Below are 24,071 nucleotides of genomic sequence, written 5' to 3'. Positions count from 1 at the left end.
ACCTCTGAGGAGAGCAGTGGGTTGGGGTATGGATATGGAGATGAGTGTGCGGGCACATGGTGTGAACTGCATAATTGGTTTTCAGTGTGTTTGAGCTGCCAAGTGAACTACAGGTCACCTGACAGTGTTGAAGGTGGAGTTATATATAGATATTAGGGGTGTGTGAAGCAGACCCTATTTGATTTGGATTTGGATTGGGCCCAAATCAGGGACAGTGATTCAGTTCGTTGATTCAGATCATTGTCCCTGATTCAATTCGGTTGAATCTAAAGATTCAATGCTGATTCAGAGAATCAGCAATTCGGACATAGACACAACTTTAAATGTTTTTTCTACATACCTTGAGGTACTAGCTTAGCTCATGAATGCTGTATGCTGGGGTGGATGGAGCGTCCCACAGGAGCATGGGGGGGCCCAGTACACTCCCTGGTGGACCCGAAAGTGGACAGGAAGTGCTTCTGGTCCACTTCTGGGTCTGCTGCTGAGCGTGCTGGGGGACCCCCATGGTTCTGTGGGACACTTCATGCACCCCAGCGTCGCAGTGTTCATGAGCCATGCTGGTACCTCGAGGTATGTAGAAAAAACATTTAACGATGTGTCTATATCCGAATCACTGAATCTTTCCAAATCTCTTCAAATCAATTTGGAGGGTTCCAATTTGATTCAGAGAGATTAAAGTGTCCTCTGATTTGATTTGGAGTTTTGGCTAACAAATCAGGCCAAATCTCTACCGAATCGAATCAGGAACCGAAGCTTTGCACAGCCCTAATAGATATAGATATATGTATAGAGAGATAGATATGTGTGTGTGTGTGTGTATGTCTATATATCTATATATATATATAGAGAGAGAGAGAGAAGAAAAAGCAAGATGATGCTACTGCAGCAGTTATCTGGGGGCATCTGAACCCCAAGACCTCTGGGCTTGGACCTGCATGTAGGATGCCTGCCAATGGATTTGGGAGTATCTGTTCTTTCTGTCTGCTTAATTGACATGTTTTTGGAATGATTGAGTTCTGTTCAAGCGATAAAATGTGGAACTGATTTGGCTTCTATAACCTGGAATATGGAATATATTATTAAAAAAAGAGGGTGCCCAATATGGGTCATGTGCTTTGTAGTCATATTCACTGTTGGCTGCATTTAATCAACGTATTACTAAGCACATGCTGCTTTTTGCAGAAGCTTAATGATAGGCAGTATATTTAATGAGGTTTCCTCATTAAATATAGAGAAGTGGGTGGATCTAAACAGGATGCGGTTCAACAAGGACAAGTGCAGGGTGCTGCACCTGGGGAGAGGGAACCAGCATTATGGTTATAGGTTAGGGGCTGATCTTCTCGGCAGCACAGAGGCAGAGAGGGATCTTGGAGTCAGGATTGACTCCAGGATGAATATGAGTCGCCAATGCGATGAAGCAATAGGCAGAACCAACCGCACCCTGTCATGCATCAACAGGGGCATCACTAAAAGGTCCAGAGAGGTCTTGCTCCCCCTCAAAGCAGCGCTGGTCAGGCCGCAGCTGGAGTACCGTGTCCAGTTCTGGGCACCGCACTTCAAGAAGGACGTGGAGAACCTGGAGAGGGTCCAGAGGAGGCCACTCGTATGGTTGAGGGCCTCCGTGGCCAGCCCTATGAGGAGAGGCTGAGGGACCTGAATCTCTTCAATCTCCGCAAGAGGAGACTGAGGGGGGATCTTGTGGCTGCCTACAACCTTATCAGGGGCCACCAGCAGGGACTCAGGGAAAGTCTGTTCACCAGGGCCCCCCTTGGAGTCACCAGGAACAATGGCCACAAGCTGAGGGAGGATAGGTTTAGGTTAGATATTATGAAGAACTGCTTCACTGTAAGGGCGGCCAGAGCCTGGAATAGGCTTCCCAGAGAGGTGGTGTTCTCACCTTCCCTGGAAATCTTCAAGAGGAGACTGGATAGGCACCTGGCTGGGGTCTTACGACCCCTGTTACCCCCAGAGCTCCTTCCTGCCCATGGCAGGGGGTCGGACTAGATGATCTGTCTAGGTCCCTTCCAACTCATTGATTCTATGATTCTTCTATGCAAATGTAAGATGAGGAGCTTTTTTCCTCTTGCTAACTGGGGAAAAGCCCTGTCTTATATTTGAGTAAATATGGTATCTTATTTGTCTCCCTATACAGGAAAATTAAAAAGAGCTTTACGGAATGGTACATAGAATAGTATGAGAGGTAGAGATATATGAAATAGTATAATTAAACGTGCTAGATGTGACCATGCACTACATCTTGGGAAGAGATGGCCTCCACCTCTCTTCGCTGGGGAGGAGGCTCTTCTCAGCCAGACTGGCTGACCTGCTGCATCAGGCTTTAAACTAAGCCTGCTGAGGGACAGGGGGACTACCGCCACTGCTGACCAACTGAGCAACCCTTGCAAAGCCAGCAGGCCAAGGAACTTAAGGGAGCCCACTCCTGCCCCAGCCCTGGTACAATCTGTGGGAAAGGCAAGAGCCCCCAAGGGGACACTCGCCTACCTGTACACAAACGCTTGGGGAATAAGCAGGAGGAGCTTGTCCTCCTGCTTAATGCAAATAATTATGATGTCATAGGGATAATGGAGACCTGGTGGGATTCCACCCATGACTGGACCATGGGTATAGACGGCTATACCCTGTACAGGACGGATCGAGTAGATAAAAGGGGCAGGGGTGTAGCTCTCTGTGTTAAGGAAAGCTATGTGTCCCTGCAAGCTGATGTTGGTGACCAGGGTGGATGACTGGAGACCCTCTGGGTTAAAATCCATGGGGAACACAGCACAGGGGACACAAAGGTGGGAGTCTACTACAGACCTCCCACCCAAAGTCCTGAGCTTGACCAGGAGTTCACCCGGGAACAGGCTGAGGCCGCATGCTCCAGGACCTTGGTTGTCATGGGTGACTTCAATTACACAGACATCTTGTGGGAGGATCACTCAGCAAAATCCGAGCAGTCACAAAGCTTCCTCTCATGCATGGATGACCTCTATTTGACTCAAGAAATCTATGGGCCAACGAGAGACAAAGCTCTGCTCGACCTGGTACTGGCTACTGGGGACGACCTAATCGGCGACCTGGTGATCGATCTGAAGCTGGGTGACAGCAACCGTGAGCTGATCACCTTCACCATCTGTCATAAAGCTGGCAAGTCAGTCAGCAACACAGAAGTTCTTGACTTCAGAAAAGCCGACTTTGACAAGCTCAGAAGGCTTGTCAGTAAGGCCCTAAGGAACCATGATCCCAGGGAGAGGGGAGTTCAAGAAGAGTGGTTGGTTCTCAAGGGAGCAATCCTCAACGCACAAGCTAAATCTATTCCATCTCGGAGAAAAGCAGCAAGAGGGCACAGCAGCCCCCCTGGCTCTCCAGGGACCTAACAGACCTCCTGATTCACCTCCAAGGAGGATTATTCTGCACTGGTCCAGTCCTGCAGGGAGCAAACCAGGAAAGCCAAGGCTGCAACTGAACTCCAACTAGCTTCAAGCATCAAGGACAATAAAAAAAGTCCTTTTTCAGATATGCAGGGAGCCGGAGAAAAAGCAAGGGCAATGTTGGACCCCTGCTGAACCAGATGGGACAACTGACAAGTGACGCCGAGGAAAAAGCCAACCTATTAAATGGGTACTTTGTGTCGGTCTTTCATCAGTTCTATGGGACGCCTGTGCCTGCTACGGGACAGGGAGGTCCAGGAGACGGAGATCCCCTGCCCTCCATTAATGCTGACCTCATAAAGGAACACCTTGAGAAGCTGGATACCTTCAAGTCAGCCGGCCCTGACAATCTGCACCCCAGGGTACTCAAGGAGCTGGCGAGCGTCATAGCCCAGCCTCTGGCACAGATCTTTGAAAACTCCTGGTACTCTGATGTAGTGCCCAAAGGCTGGAAGAAGGCCAATGTGGTGCCTATCTTCAAGAAAGGGAGGAAAATGGATCCAGCTAACTATAGGCCCATCAGCCTGACTTCTATCCTGGGGAAGATCTAAGAAAAGTTTATTAAAGAGGCCAATGCCATCATCCTAAGGGATAGGCAGCACGGGTTTGTTGCGGATGGATCTTGCTTGACCAACCACATTTCTTTCAACAACCAGGTGACCTATCGCCTGGACAAGGGAGAAGAGTTTGGTGTTATATATCTTGACTTCAAAAAAGCCTTCAATCTGGTATCCCAAGATCACCTCTTGGAGAAACTGGCCAGTTGTGGCCTTGGGTCCACCACAATCTGCTGGCTGGGAAATTGGCTTTGTGGTCGGACCCCAAGGGTAGTAATTGATGGAAGTCAATCATCATGGTGCCCTGTGACCAGTGGGGTCCCCAAGGGCTCTGTCCTTGGACCCATACTGTTCAACATCTTCATTAATGATGTGGACATTGGAGTCAGAAGTGGACTGGCCAAGTTCACCAACGACACCAAACTTTGGGGCAAAGCATGCATGCCAGAAGACATGCGGGTGATCCAGGCTGACCTGGACAGGCTCAGCAAATGGTCAGATGAGAACCTGATCACGTTTAACACCAAAAAATGCAAGGTTCTCCACCTTGGGAAGAAAAACCTGCAGCATCCTTATAGGCTTGGCAGTGCTACGCTGGCTAGCACTACGGAAGAAAGAGACTTGGGGGTCATCATTGACCACAAGATGAACATGAGCCTGCAATGCGATGCTGCGGCTAATAAAGCGACCAAAACACTGGCTTGCATCCATAGATGCTTCTCGAGCAAATCCCGGGACGTCATTCTCCCCTTGTACTCGGCCTTGGTGAGGCTGCAGCTGGAGTACTGTGTCCAGTTTTGGGCCCCACAATTCAAAAAGGATGTGGAGAAGCTTGAGAGAGTCCAGAGAAGAGCCACGGGCATGATCAGAGGACAGGAAAGCAGACCTTATGATGACAGGCTGGGAGCCACTTAACTCTCTGCCTTAGCTTCCCCATCAAACACTGTAGATAATAATCACAGAACCCTTCAGAGGGGGTCTGTGGGAATGGATTACTTATCATTTGTATTCTGAAAATCTGAGGTGAAATCTCTGACCTATTTACAGTCAGTGGGCATTTTGCCATTGATTTTAATGAGGCCAGGATTTCCATGAAGTGCATACAAGAGGTGAGTATTATTATGATTTTAACAAGAAAGGACCTGGAGCATGAATTACTCTCTCATCCTTAGCAGTGAATGCCATAGCTAAAGGCAGAATGATACTGGGCACAGTTTCTCCAAGTGAGATTGGGACAATGGGATTCCAAGATAAGTGTAAGCCCTCTATATCGAGGAATATTCGCAGGGCAAGGGGTCTTTATATCAAGCACTGAGCAAGCTGGGCTGGGCTGGCTTTGTGCCTCTGCTGCAGGAGCCATGTTCCTTCTGGCAGAGACAGTAATCTAGGGCAGGCCATGAGCCAGGAGGAGCTGTGGCCAGAGTGGTTCTGTATCACAGCAGCGATTCTCTTGTGGGCCATAGCAACAAGGGCGGACTACCTTGGCTTGCTCTGTAAAGGGAGGAATCAGTCTCTGCAAAGGGAGGATTAATCTCCTGTCTCATTGCCAACATCCATGCTAACCCAGGAATAGAGCTGGCCTGTTGGCAGAGCATTGTTGGGAAATTTCTGCAAGAGTGGCCGATGCTGACCCTGTGCCCTAGATAAAGAGAGAACTCTGATTTCAGTGCTGTCAATCACATGCATTGCACCAGCAGGATGTTCACTTTAATTAAAAGCAAAAGAAAGAAAGAAAAAAACCCCACCCTATTGTCCTGCTGCAACTGGAAAAGGGCTGAACTAATTCAAACCAAACTCAGAGAAGAAACTCCTCCCAGGCGGAGATGGTTTCTGTCAAGTTTCAGCCCTGGAAGAATTTTTACAGCTAAGCAATAAACTCTTGCAAACAGAGGCTAGGACTTCACCAGTTCCAGGTTTTCAATGCAATAAACAGCCTACAGGAATGTGGAGTATTTAATCCATAGGAATGTGCAGGGATGAGGAGCAAATGAGACCTGGAGGGCAGAAAGGGTTAATCACAATGTTTGCCCCATGAACATTTCCTAACGTTGTCACTTTTTACCCACAAGTTACAATTTCTCTGTTACTATAGAGGCACATTGTTGATACTGGATTCATTTTCTGGTTTTGTAATTCCTTTTTGTAATTTTTCCCATGAACTAATAAGTCACAGTGGATTTGAAAGTATGAGCAAATGTGAACATTATACAAAGCACTTTTATGTTCTATTGACATTTGCTTCCCACCCTAATAATTTAGAGCTGTTAACATAAAAAAATTAAAATGATCATACTTCCCATCACTTTCATTTCCCAAGTCTATGAAGGAAGAATCATGAGTAATTTCCCATAGTTATTGTTTGCAGCACAACAGATGGTCTCAATTAGGGGCATAAGAAACACAGAAAGGGTTTTGGTGGGGATAAATTATTTATCTCTGTATTTCATTCAATATTAATGTTCTATGCCATAGTTTACTTTATGTAACGAGCATGATGGTCGAGCACTGTGATGGTATTAACATGATTCAGACATTCTTACCAAGCCATGAGGTCACAAAAGATTTGCTCTGCTTACACATGTATGGAACAAGGAAGCATATACAGAGCCATCCTGCATCTCATGCCCGAGCCTACCTGACCCTAAAGAAACTTTCACCCCCTGTGCAATGGGAAACACCAGAAATGTTAGCTCTCTTGGCTTAAGGGTGACAACAGGCATTTTAACAGATTAGAATTTGCCCAACACCTGCATAGAACCAGACCTACTTCCATGCTTTAGCATATGTTTCCCTTGATGAGAAACATTATCCAGCAGAGAGATGCAACTAGAGAGCCAAAGCCCATGTAGTCCCCTGAAATCAATAAGACTACTTGCCTGAATAAGAGAGCAGGACTTAGCCTCTAATCTAGCTCAGATGACTACTATGCAAGGTCTGTTACTGTTTCTAAACTCAAGTCTGGTACCCTGACAGCACTGATTCTGTGTTAGCCCAGCATAAGCAATAGGCGTTGCAGTAACATGAGTTTAAGTTACAGTGATAAGCAATGTTATCTTATTAGAACTGAAAAGGAATAAGCAATCAAGCTGGAGCTGGGTCTTGAAATCAATAGGGTCATGCAGGTGTAGGGGTAAGCCAAATCCAGCCTCAAGCATTTAACTCATTAGAGATGCTTGTAACCACTAATTAAGACCAGTCACAAATGCCTAAACTACATCATGAAGAGAGGGGTTGTTTTTACTTTCTACTCTCTAGGGTAGGGATCTGATTCTCCAGTCATGACTGGATGAAATACTGGCTCCATTGAAGTCAGGCCAGCATCTCCCCATCTACTGTTCATAACAGTGGACATAGTTCCTTTGTGGATCAAAGCAGTATAGACAACCCTATGGTTTTGTAGAACTGGACCTTAATTCTATTCAGAATTTAAGGTTTTTGTTATTTTTGCATCAGATTTCTGATCCTGTAGGCAACACAGTCTTGGATGATGTCCTTGTTGTTTGATGTTCCAAGCAGACTGCAGACAGCAACTCTAATAGCATCCACACCGATACATCTTTATAGATATTTCTTTATATAGGTCTTGGTATGAGAGAAGCCAAGTGACTTCTGCTGGAGTATGATTTCAGGCTGAGGCCAAAGATATTCAAGCCTGTTGAGCCCTCAGCTTCACTCTGTAGACTAATCAGCACCACTATCTCTTTGGGCAAAAAAAAAAATTCTCCTGTTCCTAGTATAATACTTCTTGATGACCTGTGTGGGATGTATATAGAAGGCAATGACTTCCAGGATAGCCAGTCTTCTGAAAAATGTGTTAAAATTATTAAATTTACAATTGGAGTTATAAACTGGGCTTCTTCCAAAGTAAGTGTGATTAAAGCTTCAAAGTGTAAAATTCTGCTTATTGTAATGTTAAAGTATAGGACCCCTTCATTCTTTAACACAGCACCTGGACATAGTAAATATTGCTCCCCCCCCCCTTTCCATTCCTGATATTTTCTGTTACTCTTCGTTGTGTCTGATTGTGTTTTCCTTGCACTGTCCCTTGAAGGCCAAACTCTCGTGTTCAGCCCTGCAGGGTTCAGTTTGCTGGTAGCAGTTTGCAGCACTGGGGACTCCATTGTCTCTGCCACGAGGAGCCAGAGGCTTTCTTGGTTCCTCTCCCTCCACAGGACTGGATGGGGTCAAGTCAGAGGCAGGGCAAATATAAGTTCTGCATACGTAGATTGAGGACAATTGTTAAGACCCCCCTGGATATGAGTCCAGAAAGTTATAGTAATAAATAAGTGTTAGTTCAACCCAGGAGTGTCCAGAGTGTTGTTGCTGAACTCACAGCATATCATCTGGTGATGAGGATGGGATCCTTTGCTGAAAAGACACCACTAGATCATAGGACACCATTCCGAGACCCGGCTGTTTTTTCTTCTAGCATCAAATTGATGCTGCTAGCATTCACCCAGCTGAAGACAAGGCAAGTTTTTTTTCTTCTTCTTTTCTCAGTATTACAGCTGATGTTAATTAAAATGGCTAATTGGGGCATATAGACAAATTTGATGTGAGCCAGCTGGCTTCTTGGGACTTCTATGCAGAAAGGCTATCCTATTACCTGGAAGCCAACAAAGTGGAAAACCCAGAACAGAAGCGCACGATCCTCCTGACGGGCGGTGGTGCCAAAACATTTGCCATTGTCCATTCCCTCACAGCACCTGCCTTACCAAACACTAAGTCTTATGCTGAACTAATTGCTCTGCTAAAGGCACATTTTTCCCCAAGGCTGTTTGTTACCCTGCAGAGATTTCATTTTTTAAATGGGACCAAAAAGCCAATGAAGGCATAGCAGATTACCTGGCAGAGCTCTGTTGCCTCACAGAATTTGGTGAGTTCAGTGATCTCCTGGATGGCCTGCTTCATGACCGTCTCGTCTGTGGGGTTCAGGATGAAGCAATCCAACATCAGCTGCTCTCGGAACCCAATTTGACCTTGGCTACTGCACAAGAAAAAGCCTTGGTAGCTGAAGCAGCGACCCACAACGTGAGAGAAATTTGCCAGGCGTTCCCCAGCAATGTCCGCTTACTCCAAAAATATCAAGAATCAGATTGTCACCAGAAAATTCAGCGGATTATACCCTCACCAACAGCACCACATAAGCCAATTAATCCACAGACATGTTTGAGTTGTGGCAGCCAACATAGACGAAGGGAATGCAGGTTTAGGAACATGGAGTGTCTTGCCTGCAAGAAGAAGGGCCACGTAGAGCGGGTTTGCCGCTCGAAGGCCAGTTCCAGGAGACAAAAAGGCTGTGGCAAATGCATTCACTCCCAAACCACTCACAGATTAGAGTCCTCCCCAGAATGTGAGGTGCAAAAACTATATTTGATTCAAAATGTTGGTGTTGTTGAAACTCCAGGTTCTGAGATGACTGCAACTGTAGTAATAAATGGAAAGAAGTGCAAAATGGAAGTGGACTTGGGTTCGGGAGTATCCCTCATAGATGAAAACTCATTCTTCCAGTTGTTTCGGCACCCTGTCCCCAAGTTACTGAAACCTAAGTATTGTTTGGACAGATTGTGGAAACCCTGTGTAGCTGCAGTGTAGATGTCCAGTATGGATCTGTTAGACAGCGTCTACCCCTCATTGTCATTAAGTGTTCCTGCAAAAGTCTTCTGAGGAGAAATTGGTTCTCGCCATTGGGAATCAGTATTCAAGGCATACACAGTCTCTGCACAGAAAGTCTGGAAAGGCTTGCAGGGGAGTCTTCCCAGGTATTCTCCAAGGAATGAGGAACTTACTCAGGTCCACCTGTGATCTTCCAAAGGGATCCTGCAATAGCCCCCATCTTTATGAAGGCTCGGCATGTACTTTTCGCACTGCAGCTGAAAATTGATGCAGAATTAAATCAGTGTATTGTGCAAGGACTCCTCGAGCCAATTGTACATACAAGCTGGGCCACACCAATTGTTCCCATTTTAAAACCTAACAGCAGTGTTTGCATCTGTCAGGATTACAAGTGCACTGTCAATAAAGCACTTAAGCAGGACCCATACCCAGTGCCTGCCATTAACCAGTTACTGTCTGTTCTTGCAGGAGGGAAGGTTTTTGCCAAACCTGACCTTGCTGAAGCCTATCAGCGACTGATAGTGGATAACAAGGCTGCTGAGGCCCCAACAATAATTACACACTGGGGAGCATTCCCTGTCAAGCGTCTCCGGTTTGGAATTTCTGCGGCACCAGGAATTTTCCAGTGGTTCATGGAGAAAATGCTAGCAGGAATTCCCAGGTTGCTCCATACTTTGATGATATGATGACCATGGGGCCGTCTAGAGAGAAACTCACTGAGAGACTCAGAAGTTTTACAGAGATTCAATAAAGCAGGTATCAGAGTAAAACGAGAGAAATGTCAACTGGGAGTTTCCTGTATCAACTTTCTGGGATATCAAATTGATGCTTCTGGCATTCATTCACCCAGTTGAAGACAAGGTAAAAGCAATACGTGATGCCCCTATACCAAAATTCAGACAGGATTTTCAAGCATTCTTAGGACTCCTGAATTTTTATCACATCATCTTGAAAGACCACCATAGCAGAGCCCCGTCATCGCTTACTGGAAAAAGGAGCTCAGTGGAAGTGGACTTTCCAGCACAACAACGCCTTCCAGGGCATCAAGAAGTTGCTGACATCAGACTCTGTCCTTGTTCACTATGATGAGCAGGAGCCACTGTCCATTACTTGTGATGCCTCATGGTTTGGTGTTGGTGCTGTCCTGTGTCACACATTGCCTGATGGCATGGACGCACCCATGACTTTTTACTCAAGAACAATGACTTCAACTGAGAGGAACTACACACAGATCAATAAAGAAGCATTGGCAATCATTGCAGGAGTTAAAAAAATTCACAGTTACATTTATGGCCACAAATTTGAAATCCAAATGGACCACAAACCCCTTCTTGGAATTTTTACCAGGGACAAACGAACTCCTCCTATTTTGTCTCCCCGTATGCAACGCTGGAGCATCATGCTAAACACATGTGACTATCCACTCGTGTACAAACCTGGGAAAATGATTGCAAATGCTGAGCACTGAGCCACTTACCACTCCAAATACCTGATTGTGCTGCTACTCCGCCAACAGAAGTCCTCATGCTGAAATCCATGCCAGAAGCCCCTCTGCAGGCTGATCAGATAGCAAAGATGACTGCAAAAGACCCTATCCTTGCCCATGTCCTCAACAGGGTGTGGAGGGGCTGGCCTGCAGACAAATTGGCTGAAGCATTCAGGCCATTTTCATCACGTCAGCATGAGCTGTCTGCCCACAAGGGTTACGTCTTGTGAGGAAATTGTGTCACAATTCCAGAAGCAGGACACCAAATCATACTGACAACACTGCACCCAGGCACTGTGAGGATGAAAGCGCTGGCTAGAAGTTATGTATGGTGGCCAGGAATGGACAATGACAGAGAAAGAGTTGTTAGGGAGCGCAGCACCTGTCAAGCAACCCGTCATAATCCACCAAAAGTGTCAGTATTCCCTTGGGAAATGACAAAGAAACCCTGGTCATGCATCCACGTTGATTTTGCTGGCCCTTTTCAAGGTAAGGACGTCTTAATTGTTGTTGACTCATACTCAAAATGGCTTGAAGCAATTCCTGTCTCGACTCTTACATCAACTGCTACTATAACAGCTCTGTCAGCTGTTTGCAACCCATGGGGTGCCTGACACTATCGTTTCTGATAATGGCAATGCATTCACCTCAGCAAAGTTTCAACATTTTGCCAGCCGCAAGCGCATTTGAACAGTTACCATTGCACCTCACAGACCACAGGCCAATGGGCAAGCTGAGCAAATAGTGCAGACTACAGAAGATGCACTGAAAAGGATTGTTGTAGGAGACTGGCCTAGCAGACTGGCCAGATTTCTGTTTGCTCAACATGTAATTCCTTGCCCTGCAACAGGGTCCTGCCCATCAGAGCTTCTTATGGGTTGTTGTCTCAAGACATGCCTTGACCATGTTAACCCAGACCTTGTGAGGGACACGCAGATCAGGAAAGAAAAGGCGTTGGACTCTGCATTGGCACTTTACATCTTTTCCTTCCAGAAGAGACTGTGTTTGGTCAGAACTATGCAACAGGCCTACAGTGGGTTCAATTGAAAATTGTAAGCGCCCCAGGACCTGTATCATATACAGTCTAGTACAGTCCAGAAGATGGACAAGTTTGGAGACATCTGCTGAACCCCTCACTGAGTCCGGTGCTATGGGAAGACTACAGCGGAAGCAGAGTCCTCCCAAATGGTTGGCTGACTATTCTGTCTAGGGGGAAGGGCTGTTGTGTTTTAGTGCATTTTCCTTGCACTGTCCCTTGAAGGCCAAACCCCTCATGTTCAGCCCTGCAGGGTTCACTTTGCTTGTGGCAGTTTTGCAGCACTGGGGACTCCATTGTTTGCCATGAAGAGCCAGAGACTTTCTTGATTCCTCTCCCTTCACAGGACTGGACAGGGTCAAGTCAGAGGCAGAGCAAGTATAAGTTTTGCATACATAGACTGAGGCAATTCTTAAGATTCCCCCCGGATATGATTCCAGAGAGTTATAGTAATAAATAACTGTAGTTCAACACAGGGGTGTCCAGAGTGTTGTTGCTGAACTCACAACTTCTCACTCTTTGCATCCAGTTCTGGGTGCCGCAGTGCAGGAAGGATGTGAAGAACCTTGAGAGAGTCCCGGGGTGCCACGCACGTGGTTAAAGGCCTAGAGACCAGGTCATATGAGGAGAAGCTGAAAGACTTGGGACTGTTCAGCCTGGAAAAGAGAAGACTCAGAGGGGACTTGGTGGCAGCCTGTAAGTATATCAAGGGCATACACCACAGCCTGGGGGAGCCTCTGTTCACCAAAGCCCCCCAAGGGAGGCCGAGCAATAATGGGCACGAGCTGATTTGAGGCTCGCTTCAGGCTAGACATAAGGAAAAACTTCTTTACAAGTTGAGTGCCAAGGGTTTGGAACAGGCTCCCCCCAGAGGAGGTACAGTCATGTACCCTGGCAATCTTCAAAAAGCGTCTTGATGGCCATCTTGCTGTGGTCATCTGATCCCAGCAGTCTTTCCTGCCCAGGTGCAGGGAGCTGGACCTGATGATCTGCAAGGTCCCTTCCAGACCCTCACAACTATAAAACAAGACTTTTCTTACAAATATAAGCCTTAGCTCCAGGTTTTTCCTGAGTAGGTTGCCTGCGATTTTCTTGTCTCTCACTCCAGCTTTTCACCCGAGTCCTGTAGAAACTCCCAAGAGGTGGTTTGCAACTGCCTCACACTTTATGTTGTCATTTATACCCAGGCACAGTGAGTGCAAAACATTGCTATTTTACTCTTGGAGCCTCATCCAGCTACCTGGGCAAGTCAGCAGAATAGCTCTACATGACTATAAAAGAGCCCAGAAGTGGGCTAGAGCTGAGTGACACCATATCACTCAATTTTCCCCAAGTGTTACCCCTGGATAACATATAGATACTGAAAAAAAATTCAGGGATCTTTTAAAGTGACTGAATTTATAACTGGCTGCAAAAACAATATGTAAAAGTCTTCAGAGGTGGGAACTAGTGCCTTTGGCAAGTATATTTTAAGTATGTGAACTGGGCAGCCTGTTTATATTTTTTACTGTGTTACTTTGAATTCAGCAAACAAGGAGCTGCATCATTGAGCAGTGAGTAATTTGTGCTTGATATTTTCTACTCATTTAGTCACCATTGCTTTAGCAAGTCATTTTTGTAATGTTTCATGTGTTGATGGGCTGATTTGCTTCCCACCTACTCCCTAGAAGTGACACCAGCCTGAAAACCCTGCATGAGGTCTGAATTTACATTTTTCTTACAAAGAATGAGTAGAAGAAGAAGTGGATGACTGATAATACATAAAAGTTTGACCAGACCAAATGTGGAAGGAAAACTAAATTTGGTGCCCAGCCAGTTAAGAACTTTTATTTCTTGTTCATCAGCACTGAGGCATTTCAGCCCATCCCAGCCACAGCAGTGTTGGCCTTTTAATGCTTTTTGCCCAAGAATTGTAATGGACATTACAACAAAGGAGAAGTATCATCATCCCCATTTAACACAGGGGGAAACTGAGATAGTGAGAGGGCAACTTGCCAAGATCACAAAGAAAATCAAGCCTAGAAATCTGCTCACTGATCTTCTGCCCTTACACTAGTGGCAGCCAACCTTTTTGGTGGGCATACCCCAAATTACCCCACACCATCCCTGAGTGCCACTCTCATCTTTTCCTCTTCTCTGTCTCCTGCTCTGCTTTGATGCTCTGCTTTCTGCTCCCTGCCCTATCTGCCACCATGCTGCCAGTCCCCGCCCTGATCTGCTGCATGCCACACACAGGCTGCCTGTGCCAGAGGTTGGCCATCCCTGCCTTAGACCATGCTTCTCAACCTACCCCCTATATCCATATTAGTCAGGCATAGAACCAGTCCTTTGCACAACTCAACAGCATATTTCATCTTCAACCACAACATAAACCATCTCCTGGGAGTGCTCTCAGACACAGTCAACTATACCAAATTATGTGGGGAAGGTTTTACAATGAACTGCCTAGAACCCAATGCTGGTAAATGTTCACACATAGGTGGTGGTTGCTCTCTACAAAAAAAGAGTAAGAGATCCCCCTGTCATGGTGAGCCAGCAGTGCCCATTGCATGGGTAACTGGTGCCACCTAAGTCAGGGGGGGTCTCTCCCCGTGGCCAATCTCATCAACCAGGGTCCCCTCTGGCCAGTTGCTCCCAGAAGTGCCAGCAACACTTCATCCAGCACCTCCACTCCCTGGCCGGCACTCGCAGGGGGGGCACCGGCACTCCCACCTGGCCTCCTGCCTGTCACCTAAGCAGGGAGTGCTGCCTGTCAGGGGGTGCATCAGTGCTCTCAGGGGGTGCACATGCACCCCATGCACCCCTTATATGTTGCCACTGGCCCATTGCCTAGTCGTTCTCTCTCTGAATCCTAGTTTCTTGTTGTTTTAACTTTATACCAATATGGGTGTGGGCTGACAGCGTGCTTTCTTCCTATTCCTAGTCTACATTTCACTGGCACCTTACTACTTATTTCCTGTCAGCCACTTCAATAAATGTGTTTCTTAAAGCAACCACAACTTGCACTATCACCTTGCTCTCCTCTTAGCATTTCTGCTCCCTGTTCAGCTGTTCATATTCAGCCTGATATTTGAAGTCAGCTCCTGCTCAACCTTTTCCATCTACAGTTTTTGTTTGGAGCAGAAAGAATCTCATGATCAGGGGCTTTATTTTTTTTTTTAATTTAAGAAGACAAGTTTATGTCTCCAGATCATTGTAAAGTGTATGAACAAAGCATTCTCTTCAGTTGTTTTCCTTCCAGAAGCAGCCGTCCTATGGCAGAACTGGCAGCGCAGGCAGTCCTAGCTGCTGGGCTGCGTCTTATCACGTGACTGGATGGCTCTGAACTGGCGGCAGCAGCTGGGCTGAGAAAAGGTGCCAAGGGCTTTGAGTCAAGTCGTTTGTGAAAATAACAGGTGGATATTACATTTTCCCACCCAGAGTGCACACATACTGTACTCCAACACAAAGACAGGGATAAATTTGCATCTCAGTGTAACTACTCACTTCAGAAATTAAGTTAAAATGTGCATTATGGGTTGCACCCTGCTCCTGGTGAAGTCAATGGCTAAAATTGCTATGCTGAAAGATCTGGCCCAGAAATTGTACATACAACCTGGAATATGTAAAAGCCCCTATTACAGAAGAGGTTATAACCAGCTAGGCAAACCCTGAAGCCTCAAAAAAACAGGGGCTCAGCTTGAATCTGGTGAGTATTTCTACTGATTATAATGCACATGTGCTTAAATGCCATGTTGGGCCGGAGCCTCAGATCTGGTTGTGTTGGAGTCTTTCCCCTGCCCCTGGGGCTTTGCTTTCAAGCTCAATGCTCAACATCAGCGTGAAACTCAGCCCAAACTGCCAAGAAGTCTTGGTTCAGGTTGAACCCAAGCAAAGCTTCCAGTCTTTGTATGGGCTCAGTCTAAAAGCATAAGTCATCCCTCAGGCACCTACAATCTGCTTTAAATTTACTCAAAACCCAGCCCAGGTTTGCTTGAAATGGAGCCCAGTTCCAATAAGAAGTTCACAAACCTCAACAAACCCGCCACAAGCTTTGGCTTCGTAGTGAAACCTCTCATCGGCACATTTCACCTGGCTTGGGTTTGGTTATAAGCATCTCTCACACCTCCAGCCTTTACTATGGTTGTAAATTATAATATGCTTACACTGGGCTCTAAACGTACATGCCACTTTACAAGCAGAAAAAACGGACATATTTCCTACCATGCAGAGCTTACAAACTAAATAACATGCTGATTTATACTCAAATACACGTACAACCAAACATTTATCCCACACACTCTGCTTAGACAATCCTGTGGTTTGCTTCAGGAGAAAAAAAAAAGAATCACCTTGAAGGTCCGGTTGCAATACCCTGAAGCTAGAATGATGGGAGGAGGGGAAATGATGCACTTCTCAACGATGATGATGAAGATGCAGTTGCCTAGTCACGATAGATACACTGATGCCAGACTTTCTTTACCAAAAGAACAGGGAAGATGGCCATGATAACGATCCGCTCATGTGGCCCCATCTCAACTGGTGTTGTAATAATGGATCTTCAACCTGTCAGCCTTCCCATTAGCTGCTAGCCTGCCTAGTAATAGTCATGGGGCAAGGAGCTCAGCACAGGATAATCACATACATATTGACCCATTTTCTCAAGTGGATTTGGCAACCTACAGTTAACCTCATGCTGCAGTAATTATGCTGAATGCCTGAGCCAATGACCTGCAGTGATCTCAGCATAGATATGCCCTTTGTGATGGACCAGAGGTAGGCAACCCCTGGCAGAGGTGCCAGAGCATGGCACCCAAAGGCGTTTTGCTTGGCACACATCTTGGGGTGGATGGTGGGAAAGTGGCTGGGCCTGCGCTGTCACAAGGATCCAGACCCCTTTTGGCTCCCCTGCCATCTGCTCCTGGCACACCAACATCTTCCAAGTCAAGGTTGAAGGGGGTTTTGGCACTTTGCCCAAAAATGTTGCCAACCCCTGTGATGGACTTAGTCCCAGACGGGTAGCGATTCCAGCTAGGTGGGGAGGGAAAGTATGAAGCTGTACACTTGATACTCCCCCCGCAGACTACCTGGGTTTGGGAAAAGGCTTCCCCAAATTCCTTCCCCAACCACTGCCTCTCTCGGGCTCAGGAAGAGACGAGTTGTGCCTCTAAGGGACAATTTTCTGAAGTGATGCAACTGTGTGCTCCCCCATCCTCAGACCCATGCCTCACAAGCTGGAGACTGTGCCCTTGGGCGAGGCCATTAACCTCACTGTGCCGCATTCAGGGAAAGCCGTAAGCAGGTGGTTCAGCCTAGCCCCGATCAGAAAAACAACTAAGCATATGCTTTCCTGACTCAGGGCCTCTGTTCTGCAGTTCCCTCGCTGCACCAGAGGATGATGGCACAGCCCTACCTCACAGGGGTGTTGTGAGGATAAGCATGACTGCTTGTGAGGCGCCGAGATCCTGCAGCCCTGGGAGCCATGGCGAAGTGTATAAACAAACAGACTAAACAGATGTTACGTGGTGGTGCCCAGACAGATGAGTCCGGGACACTCTTCTTCTACCGTGCACGAGGCAAGCACCAGCAGGCCTGTGTGAAAGAGGAATGTCATTTCTTAGGTACTTAGCACAGTTTTAACATAGCGTATATTGGCTTTGGCCCCGCAGCACTGTGAAGCGTTCCCCCTTTCCACTGATTTCCTGTATTTATCTATATATGACAATAAAAAAAATTATTGGGGAAAAAAAGTCTCAAAATCCTGTGGTGATTTTTCAGAAGTAAAACAGCCTGTGTGACTTGAAGGACAGACTGCAGTCCACACTTTCCTTCCCACCTTCCTCTCCAGCCTGAAGTGCAGCTTTAGAAAAGGAGCCTAGAAATGGAAAAGAGAGCTCATCTCAACGACCATCATGCCCTGACCCCTCTCCCATGAAGCCAAAGGGAATCTTCCCCTTGATTTCAGTAGACGTTGCTTCCAGCCCTATATACTATATATATTTACATATGCTATATACTTCCAGTCTTATATACCCCCCCACCAACTGGGTATTTCTGTTATTGGGGAATAACAGTTTGTTCGTTTTCAAAAATATAAAAGGGCAGAAAATAAAAGCAAATTTAACATCTTGTTGATGCTGAAGTGAGCCACCATTGCTTACACCAAGTGGTTAAAAAGCATCAGAAGCCACAGTAAACTACTACTCAAGAAAATGGGGACATATGTAGGAAAAAGCTGAGCATCCCTTATTCCTATGTAGACTACTGGTAGTGGATGGTGCTTGGCTCCTCTCTTTTTGGTAGGTAACATTTTTTCCATCCCTTAGTAGGTGTTTTTCACACCAGTCATGGAGCCAGTAACATCAACGGGTTTATGAGGGGGAGAGTATCAGCTGATTTCTGCACCTCCTTTATCTAAGCTACTAGCTTGATGGAATGGGCAAATGATCCATGCTGACCTACCTGTCCCTAGGGTGGCCATCAGAGAGGACAGTCCAGCTGTCCTCTGTCCTCTATTGATATGAAACTGGATGCCTTATGTCCTCTATTTTTCTCTTGAAGAGAAAAGTAGGGGACATAACGGCGTTGGGTTTCGTATCAATAGAGAAGAGAGTAGTAGAAAACCAGAATGTCCTCTATGATGGCCACTCAACCTGTCACTAGCTCATTTCAGACAGACAGCAAGGTCTCTTTAGGCTCATCCACATGACATTGGCTTCAGTGCTTCTTGATTATTAAGCCACACACACAGTGGCCTAGTGAGGGATGTAGAGAAGCCACAGGTTTAGGCCTTGTCCAACCAGGCTTTGTTGGAAGAAAGCTGACCTCTCTAAAGCCCTAAGTGAAGAGGTAGTTTAGACTCAAGTAACCAATCTAACTGTTGGGAGCTCAGGGCTATGCGTCTCTCAGAAAACCTGACCAAACATCTGATGCACTATAGCCACAGTCTCCATAAGGCTTGAGGAGCTCAAGTTGTGCGTGCTCTGATCAGCCTGTAGGCACATCTAGCTGGATGACTGAAATGGCTGCCATGCACCATAAAGGTGACATCTGCCGAGAACAGCCTTGAAGTCATTCTGTGTGTGTAGCTGCTTTAGGATGTGCAGGGTGGGCAAATTTGGAAAAGTAGTTCCAAACTTGAATGCTCAGGGAAGTAAAGCACTGACTGTCACACACAGCAGGGCAAAATGTTCAGGTAGAGCAAGCTTAGCAGCATCCAGGGACACTAAACAACCTGCCTACCACGGGCAAAGTGTGATCTCGGTTGCATCAGAATACTGTTAATTCAGCTATTGGAATTATTTGCACTGCATTACTAAGGCCACAGTCTGGCTCACCATAAACAATGTTCATCCCTTGCAAAGGTAATTCTTGTTTCTAAACGAATCAGATTTCTTACTTTTTACCTCTGGAATGAATTTGGTCATTATAAAGGCATTAGTTTGCTGTGGTAGTTATAACTTTAAGGGTCTGACTTTCAATGTTCTTCTTGGCTAATAACTATAGATTTCACTGTGACAGTGAGGACACCACTGTCTTCATGTATAATCCCTGCATACTATCAGTCAGAGGCAAGCAATCCTAAACTTTGCTGACAAAATATTTTGTTGCAACTCAATTGTAAAGTTAAAATGAGTGTGGTCTCTTGCCAGGGCACTTATTAGCATCAGTTGCAGAAAGCTAGCTTAAAGGGCATATCACTGGAAATCTGTTTGGTGTGTTATGCTTTTTTAGATCCTTAGGTACAGTTTCTTTTCTCACTGCTTTTATCCTTTTCCCTCTGGAAAGTGTGGCTGGTTCTTGTTTTTCACAGTACATAAGCCAATACATCTCCACCCTTTGTTAACTTGTTTATGCAACAGCTTTGCTGATACTGTCTGGGACAGGCAATAAAGTTGGAGAATAAAGTGTGCCGTTGGACAGGAGAAACTCAGGGGCTCTTTCACTCATATGATATATATGGGCCGAGAGCTTAGCTAAGCATTTATACCAGGGGCAGGCAATTATTTTGGGCGGAGGGCCGCTTACCCAGTTTTGGCAGGCTGTTGAGGGCCGAATGGGTAGCCCCGCCCCTTGACAGGTGCCCCGCCCCCTGGTCACCATCTTGGAACCAATGTCCCAGGGCCAGCACTGGTGGGGCCCAAAGCAGGGCACAGGCCGGCAGGGGTCTGTGGAGCTGGGCTGGGCTGCACCAGCAGGGAGAGGGGGGGAGCTGGCCTGGGTCCATAGAGCCCCTGCCAGCTGGGACCCTGTGCTTCTGCCACCCTGCTCTGGGCCCTGCTGGCACTGACCCCAGGGCACCAGTGCAGGCCCCATGCTCCCACTGGCTCCCCATCCATTCACTCCCAGTGCCCCCCAGCCCCACAGTACAGGCAGGGGGCAGTGCACAGGCCTGACTCTCTGCTTGACAGCAGGGAAGAAGCTGGTGCTGAGTGCAGGGAAAAGCAGTCCCTTGCCCACCCCATGGCTGGCACTCCCTGCTGCTGCGTTAGCAGCCCATGCAGGGCTGTCTGGAGCAGGCACAGGCAGTCCCAGGCAGGCTGCAAGCGGCTGCAGCACAGGGCACCAGCCACATGGCGAGCGAGGAGCTGTTCTTCCTCACACTCAGCACCAGCTTGTAACCCGGCCCCACTGCCAGCCTGGCAGCGGGGCTCGGTTACAAAGTGGTGCTGAGCGCCAAGTGGGGGGGGGAAGCAGCCCCTCACCCGCCCCATGCCCGGCGCTGCAGCCGTTCATAGCCCACCTGGGGCTACCTGTGCCGGCTCTGGACAGCCCCACATGGGCTGTGAGTGCCTGCAGCACAGGGTGCCAGCCATAGGGCGGGTGAGGGGCCACTTTTCTCCGTGCAGGGAAGGAGCCCGGGGAAAAGCTGAGGATGGGGGAAAGCGGCCCCTCCTCCACCCCACGGCTGGCACTCCCTGCTGCAGTCACTTGCAGCCTGCAGGGCTGTCCAGAGCACGCACAGGTGCTGGTCACAGGGCAGGCAAGGGGCCGCTTCCCCCTGCACTCCTTCCCTGCCTGGGGTCCCACCCCTGCCTTTCTCCCCCCCCCCCCCCCCCCCCACTTACCTGTGGTTCCAGCACAGGGCAGCCATGTGCTCCCAGGCCAGAAGCCGCGGCTGGGGCTTGTGGCTGGGGGACGGGGAGGCCCTGCTGTTGCTGGAGCCCGCCGGGCTTCCCCTGGATCCTACTGCCCTTGGTTCCTGTCATTTTTTACAGGAACCAAGGGCAGAGAAATATCAATTTTCTACATTTTTAGGGGCCTCGTGGGCCACATAGAATGGCCTCCCACCCTGATCTATACATTCTATCCACACTTGCAAAGCAGAAGCCAGTGAATTTTCTGAAAGCAGAGCTTTAAGGTATTACTGTAAAGTCATTCCACTTAAATTATTTTGTGGTGTGTTCTTTTAGTATAATTACATTTATATTATACTCTGAATGGTCACAACATGTTTTTTTTACTAGATTAAAAATAAGGCCTCAAGGGTACATAGAAAATTCAGACTAAAAATTCAGGCCACTTCTAATAAGAAATTATGAAGGCACCAAAATGAGGTTCAACTTGTGCACCCAATTTTAGCTCTCCCCAAAGCAGAGACTACACAATTTCACAGAGGATACTGCAGGATGGTGCCTAGAACCTTTTGACTCCTTCAGTCCTGAGACAGTACTCTTGGCATGAATAATCTGTGGAGGCAACTCTGCCAAGGTTGTGTGGGCACCTTTTTGCTGACTACCAGAGACTATTTTGATTCAATTAGTTTGACCTGACCTTGTGGGCAAAAGGAAGAGGAATTTGAAAGTATACCATATCTACCTGGAGTAGTAGCAATGTTGCAGGTTGGCATTTTAATTTTGTTCAGGAGGTCCTGATTTCAATAGAAGAAATTCACATTTTTAACATTATTCAAAGGTCTTATTTACTCTAATGCATTTGGAGCTTCCAATGGAAACCTAATGACTCCTTGTGAAAATTGCCATTTGCTAGAAAGAGGCATGAAAGGCTCTGCCATCCTGCTTGGATGCTCTATAGTAAATAGTGCGAAGTATACTTGTCAGCCTCACACTTACCTGTTATTGAGAGGTAAGAGACAGGTGATAACAGAATGAGGGTAAGCAAAAGGATCCTAGAAAGGCGAGAGTAGAGTCAGCTTACAGTGGCAAAGACCTCTGCTCAAACAGGGGCAAACCCCACCTGAGCTGACGAACCTAGAGTTGAGTTTCTCTCTTCCAAAGCACAAAGCTGAACTTTAATTACAACCTGGAAACATTGGTAGTAACATACTGATTTGATAGGAAATCCCCACGACAGCATAAACCTAGAAATTGGTCTGGGACCTGTTTTAACAAGACAAACAGTTTTGTGTTCTTTGAAAGTCAGCTTAAAAAGGAGACTGTGGAAACAGTCATGTCTTGCCAAAGTACACACCAGCTGTCAAGCTTACAAGATACTGTTACAAGACACAAGCAAAGAACACAGATTGGTATATACAGGAATGAGACATTTCTGTTAAACAGCATGTTAACAAGGAATTATATTTACTAGTTATGCATGCATCTATGTTATATTTACAAATGCGCTGGAAAGAAGCCACACAATTATTTCAAATAGCTAAAAAAAAGTATCACTGTTTCTCCAAACCTAACATGAAAAACAACTTTCACTGACAAAACCATACATATCTACAGCAGCCCCACTTCAAGTCTACTTAAAGCTTTGAGTCCCTTGGATCCCATTACCAGGGCAAACACAGGAAGTTACCTACTTTAACTACTCTTGTAGGTCACAGAAACACTCTTTAAATGCTAGCTTACTGCAAAATTATCTTTTGATGTTCAGGAATCCAGGGATAATTACGAAATTCAACTCATCTTAATAATTATTGCAATTTAGAGATCTAAACTGATGGGAGATAGGTACATTTCAGTTAAGGATTCAGCATTTTAGAGAGACATGCATGCATGTCTATGAAGGAAAAACAGTTCCAGATATGCAGATCTGTTTGCAGATTCAGGCTTTGCATTTTTGACACAGTTACAGGTCTGCTGTCATGCTATCCTAACACAAAATTGGAATGGCATGACATTTGTCTTTACTTGATAGAAAGAATCATCTAATTTCTAAACATCTCGCACTTCCCTCTGTTACCTCATGGCAAACAAGTATTTTTAAATAATTTTTTGAGCTACCTACAAAAATCACAGCATTGTACATTCCTATCCTGGCTTTTGCAGCTTCACAGACAAAGATGATTGGCAGAGTTGCACAGACAACAATAAGGCTGGAGAACAATCAACCATGTTTTGGCATGATAAGGTGTTATATAAACGTTTAACTATTAAACCAACAACTGTACTGGACAGTGCCCTGGTAGCTCTCTCTCAAATCTTTCATTTTAGTTCCACTCTGTTTATGTACAGGACAGAAAGTTGCCATACGAACTGATACACATGGCATCAAAAAATTCTCATTACTTGTTGAAATGGGAAATAAAACTAACAATTGTAAAGCTGTGAAGTATGTTTTGCTCTATTATAGCAACACGTGGAAAATTGCTGTTAAAAATTTTGGCACTAAGATAAATAAAATCCAGACATGGTCTATTAAACATATCAAAGTGACCCTGTGTGCCAACTCCTTTTTATACTGTTATGTATGTTATGCAGAAAAAAAATCCATGATCGGAAATCTGATCACAGGAAATATCATTCTGAGTGAATTATTAGAGAACATTTCCCTTCCACAAGCTATTATGGCTCAGTATATTATTATTATTATCAACTATACTGCTTTCCAATCCACACTTTTAGTGCCATAGATTGTTTTCCTCATCTTCAGCATTGTATTGCATTGCATATAAATAGAGTGTTCTTTAATGCTATAAAAATATACTCTATTACAGTTTATATATAAACACTGGCACCTTTGCATCATGCGTTTCATATAAACCCAGCTACAATTTG

The sequence above is a fragment of the Crocodylus siamensis genome, chromosome 15 (genome assembly GCF_052110815.1).
Source record: "Crocodylus siamensis isolate JL-2025a chromosome 15, ASM5211081v1, whole genome shotgun sequence".
In the NCBI taxonomy this organism is placed as follows: domain Eukaryota; kingdom Metazoa; phylum Chordata; order Crocodylia; family Crocodylidae; genus Crocodylus; species Crocodylus siamensis.
The sequence above is the reverse complement of the archived record's forward strand: the minus strand, read 5'-3'. Positions refer to the sequence as shown.